Raw genomic sequence first — 7,418 nt, 5'->3', positions numbered from 1 at the left:
CTAATTAAAAAAAATATACTGTTTGTAGAGATGGAGTCTTGCTCTGTTGCCCAGACTGGTCTCAGACTCCTGGTCTCGAGGGATCCTTCCTGGCTCAGCCTCCTAAAGTGTTGGAATTATATGTGTGAGCCACTGCACCCAATGAATACTATAATTTTTTAATCCATTGATCTGTTGATGGACACTGAGGTTAATTCCATTTCTTGGCTATTATGAATAATGCTGCAATGAACATGAAAGTGCAGATATCTCTTTGAGATACTGATTTCATTTCCTGTGGATACATATCCAGTAGTGAGATTGCTGGATCATATGGTAGTTCTATTTTTAAGTTTTTGATTAACCTCCATACTGTTCTCCGTAATGGCTATATTAATTTACATTCCTACCAACAGTGTGCGAGAATTCCATTTTGTCTTTTTGACAATAGCCATACTAACAAGTGTGAGATGATATCTCATCGTGTTTTTAATTTAAATTTCTCTGATGATTAGTAATGTTGACTTTTTTTCATATACCTGTTGGCTATTTGTAAGTTTCCTTTGAGAAATATCTATTCAGTAAAGTTGCAGGATGCAAAATCAGCATACAAAAATCAGTAACATTTCTATACACTGACAATGAAGTATCTGAAAAAAAAATCAGGAAAAAAATCTTATTTACAATAGCTACAAAAAAATAAAATACTTAGGAATAAACTCAGCCAAGGAAGTGAAAGACCTGTCCACTGAAAACCATAAAACATTGATGAAAGAGAAAAAGACACAAATAAATGAAAGATATCTCGTGTTCTTAGGTTAAAACAATTAACATTGTTAAAATGTCCATATTGCCCAAAGCAATTGACAGATTCAATACAATCCGTATCAAAATTCCAATGATATTTTCACAGAAATAGAAAAACAAATCCTAACACTTATATAGAAAAACAAAATACCCCGAACTGCCAAAGCAATCTGAGCAAAAAGAACAAAGAGACATCACACTATCTGACTTTTGCATTAATTTTAATCTTTTTAAATATTGCATAAAATTAGTATTTATCTTGATTCTTAGGTTTTTTAGTACCACCTTATATTCTGCACCTGAGTCAAGCACCTCACTGGCCTCATTTGAGCCCCAGTCACCACATCCCTGGGGCACATAACAGCATGTGTGCAGGGCTTCTAGAAGATGTGACCCTAGCTTCTGCTTTTTAACTTTTGGGACCTAAGCCTCCTCAATTCTAAAGATGACTACTTTTCCAGAGACTCTCTGGGTTGTTCATCCAACTTTTCTCCTTAGCTTACTCGCTTCTTTATGATAGGAAAAATGCCAAAAAAAAAAAAAAAAAAAAAAAAATTCTCAGCTGAATAAGGCCTAACAACAACTCTGTGTGGGGAACTTTGAAATATAACTTAGAACTGCAGCAGCCAGTTGTTTATTTTGAATTAAGTCAGCAGATTGTCATGCTTAAGGCAATATTTGTAAAAAGCTCTTTGGAAGTTAAATTTGTTTTATTATAATACCAAGTGTTTTTATCTTTTCTAACCCATAGGCAACTGATATATTTTTCTGCAGTCAGGTTGGGACAGGAGGCATATTCAGATAAATTACTTCTTAATACACTCTTGAGACACTGTTCAAGCTGCTGCATAGGAACCTGCAAGAAAGGGTATTTGGTGGATTCTTAAAGGGGACAGGAAAAGAAAATTTAAAGAGTCGTTCCAGTACAGCAGCCATTCAGAGAAAAGGGTTGGGTGAAGTGGTTTTTACATTCAGGCCCTATATGTCTTCTTCAGCATGGGATTCAAATAGATTAGTAAGTACTATGATAGAAATAAAAAATTGAAATCAGTGGGAAAATGTCAATTTTTCACCAAACAGCATTTTGAAATGTCTGTTCAGCAGGAGGCTGAAAATGTGGCTGTTCTACTGTACAGCTTGTGTAGATCTAAGACAACCCGCAGCCCAGCTGAGATTCTGTGCTCTTGTGTCTTCCCTCTGCTGTCAGACTACCAGCTCATTAGTATTTAAATTAGCTCATAAATATTTCCTGGAAATCCACAGTTGCTTAAGCTTCACCTCTATTCATCACTTCACTCTCCTTCTTTAGTCTTACTTACGCCTTTGTTTCTTAGGCTGATACATTGCAGGAGGGTGGATCTCATTACATATTAATCTTACTGATATACGGTGATGAAAAAGAAAAGGAGGAAGCCCTGTTGGAAGATAAAGATGAGAAATAGAGAAAGGATGTAGAAGGAAATTTTACTCCATTTCCTTTGTACAAATAAAATTATCTAATGATAGACCAAGAAGTCTGTATAAAATAAGTACAGCCCAAAAGTATATGCCAAGGCAATTTAACCTGAATGAATGTTTCTTTCACATACTCTAAAAGCTTTGAAACACAAACGAAACATTTCATTGGGGGCAGGCCCTGGATGTTCCCACTGGGGAGATGGTTGCATGGTTACAAAACCTCTTCTGTTCAACACGAGAGCTGTAATTCTAATTATAAAATAATGATGACAGAGAGGGGCCAGTTCCATCATGATATTCTGTATGTTCCTTAGCACTCTGCAAGAGTTCAACACTAACATCCACATACAATGCCAACAGCCAGTTCTTTTAAATGAGTGTGAATAAAATTTAACCAATGGCAATGAAAGAAAACAAACATAGTTCATTGAATTTAAAGTTCCATTGATCAAAAGTGCCATTATTTTATATAAAATATTTGTAAGTGCTACCAATAAAACTAGGGCACATGATGGGTCATAAGTACATTCTGATTTCAAAGATGTGAAAAAATGTGAAACAGTGAAATATGTTAATTTTTAAAACAGGGTATTCTGGAAAGAATAATGGTTTGAAAGTGGCTATATGGTTTGAAAGGATGTGAAAATAGTGTTAATCTCTTTAACAGGAGCATGCGCTCTAAGAAGCAATCACTTTTCTAATATCATATACTTGAGAGACATAAGAAGCATACAGAAGCAAAATTTTGGGAAAGATCCTGACTGTTTGCACAGGCTGGGGACAATAAGGGGCCTTGTCATTAGCAGTCGCATGTCATTCGATCATGTGCTCCAAAGGTCTTCTAGAAATAAACTTCAGAATAAACATGGAGACCTGCCAGTCCCAGTCAACGAAGATATAATTTTAGGCTAAGAGGCATCCAGTCCTATTAAGTGCAGTCTAGACAGTTTAGGCTGGCATTCAAGGCCCCACTAAATCTGATTTAAAACTATTTTTATAGTTTTTTTCCTCTTTTGTTTTTGTGTATGTAATTGATACTTCTACCAAATTGAATTACTGAATTTTCTAAAACCTATAGCGTGTTACCTCAGTTCTCTGTCTTTGTTTACACCAGAGTTTCTCAACCTTGGCACTGTTGACATTTTGGGCTGGATAATTCTTTTTTGTGGGGCTGTCCTGTGCATTGTAGGATTTTTAGCAGCATCTCTGTCCTCTATCCACTAGATGCCAGTAGCACCTCCTCCCAGCTGTAACAACCAAATATACTTCCAGACATTGTCAAATGTCCCTGGGGGTAAAGGGACAAAATTACCACTGGTTGAGAACCACTGCATATAACCATGCTGGCACAGTGAAAGGATGCAAACTTTGGCATCAAATGTGCATGAGTTGAACTCCAGCTTTCTGGGGTGAACATTTGAATTTTGGGGGTACTCCGTGCCCATTCCCTGTTTCTAACAGTAACTCATTTTCCTTTGGGGGAACAATCTTTTTTGTCCCACTGTATGTAGACTTGATGAGACTCTGAGTCTCAGAAACCATGTCTTGCCCACCCTTCTCCAAAGTGGAACTGAGCTCAGTCCATCCCATACTTTCTCCCAGCACTTCTACCATCTTGAGCAGAGTAATAGCAAGAATGGGAAAAAACTTTGGCGTAAATTGACTGCTAGATGGGATGGTTGTATCTGTATTTATCCAGTACTCTCTGCTTGCATCTATCCTAACACCTGTCCCTTTTCTGATTTGGGTTTCTAGATTCCCATTCTCTCTGTATCCCAATATCTCTCCAATTAATGACCTTTTTGGCTAAATATGCCAGGGTTGTTTTCTGTTGCTTACCTGCAAAGATACCTCTATTTACTAGCTTTGTATCTTCGTATTTTGAACTGTTCTCTTCACATCTCCAAACCTATGTTCCCCTTCTGCAAATTGAAAATTAAAGCTATTTACCTTTCAAATGCAAAAGATGCTCTCTCCATAATCTCTTTAAAGTCTACCTATCCTTCATTAGTCTAGGTTCTGTGCTAAATCCTGGAGATGAACAAGACAAAACCTATGTTTTTACGAGACTCACTTTCTTCCTGTGACAAAAGTAACAGCAGGACTCAGACAACAAAACAAAGCAAAAAAAAAAAAAAAAAAAAGCAAAAAACACAGTACCAGCAGGTCAAACAGCATTGGCTGAAATCGGCCTTTATCCTCAGCATGGCTCCAAACCACTTCATTTTGCGCTTACTCCTTGCTAATGGTCTCCCTCCCTCCTTTTCAGCACAGAATGCAGTATTGGGAGGGGAGAGAAGGTTCCTATCAAGGAGCTTTATGCATTCATTATTCTGTGCCCCAGCCTGGCCAACACTGCTGAAGTGTCTGAGATTCTGCAGTACTGCTCTGTTAGCAGCAGGAGCAAATAAAAGAATTCAGCGTCAGCATTTTCTGTTTCTCATCTGACAAACAAGGTCAGGTACTTCTTTGAACAACTCAGTTCCAATAGCTGTGAAACATAAAGAGACAAGGAGGGAAAGGTTTTCCAGAAAGGCTGGTGGTTAGGCACAAGGTGGGTTTAAGTTTTCAGCTTTTGTTGTGGGAGAGGAAAGTTCCCCTCATCCCAGGCGTCCCTTTTTCAGAATGAGGAAAAAGAATCCCAGGTGAAAGGCTCTTTTGTACTTCTTTGCTTCTTGCACTGAAATGCCAGGTGCAGAACTTGGTTCCCAGGAAAATCAGAACGTCATTGCCATCAAGGTTTATGGCCATTAGTCCTGATTCTTACTGTTTGTCAATGCCACTAAAAACTCTGAGCATTGAAGCAGATGGAAGAGAAAGTTGTACAAGCAGTTGGAAGAAACGGGTGCTCTGGAGATCAAGGCTGAAGTGAGGAGCTTTGAGAGCTGAGGTTCAGGCTGCCAGGATTGTACCTCTCCCCCAGCAATCCTCTGCCAAGTGAGGCCTTTACATGCAAGGCAATTTATGTCCCCACACACCTCTCTGCGCACCCTCTGTTTTCAACTCCCCAGGGGTAAATTTTTCAGCCTCTTTCTTTATAGCAAATTATACCATTGATGTCATCCTGGAGAATGAAACAAGAGAATAGTATTTATCAGAGAAAGTCTGGTGAGTTAAGTCCAAGGCCACAGGATAAAACTAGCCCTGCTGGGGTGCCCCTCCTTTGGTAAGTAACTAAACACTACATATTCTGTTTTCTGTGGATTGGTGTTTTTTCTAAAAGTTTGAGGGGGTGGTTGTCGTTCTTTGTTTGTTTTTGAGACAAAGTCTTTGCTCTGTCACCCAGGCTGGAGTGTAGTGGTGCAATCTCAGCTCACTTCAACCTCTGCCTTCCAGGTTCGAGTGATTCTCCTGCCTCAGCCTTTCAAGTAGTTGGGACTATAGGCGTGTACCACTATGCCTGGCTTATTTTTGTATTTTTAGTAGAGACAGGGTTTCATCATGTTGGCCAGCCTGCTCTCAAACTCCTGACTTCAAGTGATCCACCTGCCTCGGCTTCCCAAAGTGCTGGGATTACAGGCATAAACCACTGCACCCACTCTCTTTGTAAAATGTTTAATGAAACATTGAAAGTTGTTTCCGGGCAGAGAAAAGTGTGACATCAGTACAGACCCCAGATTTTCTGTTGGATATCTTTACCTGGATACCTCACAATATTCTCAAAACTAACCTGTCTTCAGACAATCTCATAACCTTCATCCACAAACTTATCTTCCTCCTGTCCCCCCTCTCTTAGTGAGTGGCACTGTCACCCACATAATTGCCTATCCAGACACCTGGGAGTCATCTTAACTGCTCCCTCTCCCACACATCCTGGCTGTCCTAACATTCCATAGGTAGACAAAGCCTGCATCCTCTCAAAACTTTCATCTGCTATTTATCCCCACTGCTGCTCTCTTATTCCAGGACAGTATTGTCTTGGGAGTTCCAGGAAGGAGAAAGACAGTCAGCCCCAAATAATATAAGTAAACTCAAAGTCACTTTCCATAATACCTCATCCCCAATCCTAGTCCCCTCCCAAAGGTGAGTACTGACTATTGCTAGGAGTTTGATGTGTAAGCCTTCTGTTTCTATGCCTTTTCAGCTGTATCCCTGTACGTACAAAAATATATGACTGGTTCACATAAATGTTCTACATAAAATATCCTGCACTTAAAAAGTTTACCCAGCAACTATCTTGAAGGTATTTCCATGTAGGTATAAATAAATCTTTTAAAATCTGTCTAGTATTCCAGGGTGGAGGACATCTGTCCTTTTGCCAGAACCTTGATTTTCCCTTGGGAAATCACCTCCTATACTATTTGTTCATGTGGCTGAGCACCTTACCTGTTCCCTTCAGGAGTGGGACTATGATCCATATCAGGCCAATCCATGCCACAGAATGGTCTAGGCATTGGATGAGTGCCCCAATCTGAGCCAATGAAGGTCATTGCTGAGGCATTTTGCTGGTTGCTAGGCTGCAGGCACCCCAGGCTTCCTGCTGCCCTTATGTCTACAAACTGTGGTCTGGAACATTCCAGGAGCCACTTTTATCACTTGCAGCAATCTTCTTCAGTGAGTTCCCCAGGACTTGATTTCATCTTGCAATCTGATTCCATGTGTCTCCCATATTTTAAGGATTCTTTATAATTTCTGGCTTACAGAGAACAAACATTATTTTTTGCTTTCCTGGTCTGTTTTAGATTTCCATAAATAACTCTGTCACTTCTGTTATATGGCATCATTACTTGTAATTATCTATTTACTTATCTGCCGCTGGACTGGACTCTTGACAGACAGGCAATAACTAATTATCTGCCTGGCATTTGGTAGTCACTCATAAATGGTTTATTGCATTACTAACTAAATAAAAAAGTTGACCTTGCATTCACCTCTTCCAGATGGTTCAAGAGACTCTAATGCTTTTTAAAGTACAGTTTTTATACTAGCTTACAGTGGATTATTGTTCAGAAAATATTTACTCCCCCTACCAGAATTATGTGAAAGAAATACATTTCTTCTTCCTTGATGTTAACCTTGGACATGGGACACTCCTGGGCCAGTGGTATGTTAGTGGACAAGATGTGAGTGAAGACTCAGCATGTGCATGAGGGTCAGACTTGCCATCTCACGCAACTGCTTTTCTCAGTGAGAACTTTTCTCAGAAAAATGCTGGTTCAGGGAGGATGAGAGAC

At 39.4% G+C, this 7,418-nt stretch overlaps 1 long non-coding RNA gene across 1 annotated transcript; it reads left to right on the top strand.

The window, feature by feature from the left end:
- Positions 1 to 2,507: 2,507 nt before the first annotated feature.
- Positions 2,508 to 7,183, top strand: LOC140709923 (uncharacterized). The gene is made up of 3 exons (XR_012090708.1): positions 2,508 to 4,798; positions 5,286 to 5,410; positions 6,584 to 7,183. It is a non-coding gene; the product is annotated as an uncharacterized lncRNA (long non-coding RNA).
- Positions 7,184 to 7,418: the final 235 nt, after the last annotated feature.

This window comes from Chlorocebus sabaeus, chromosome 23, assembly GCF_047675955.1.
Source record: "Chlorocebus sabaeus isolate Y175 chromosome 23, mChlSab1.0.hap1, whole genome shotgun sequence".
Lineage (NCBI taxonomy): Eukaryota > Metazoa > Chordata > Mammalia > Primates > Cercopithecidae > Chlorocebus > Chlorocebus sabaeus.
The sequence above is the reverse complement of the archived record's forward strand: the minus strand, read 5'-3'. Positions and strand labels throughout refer to the sequence as shown.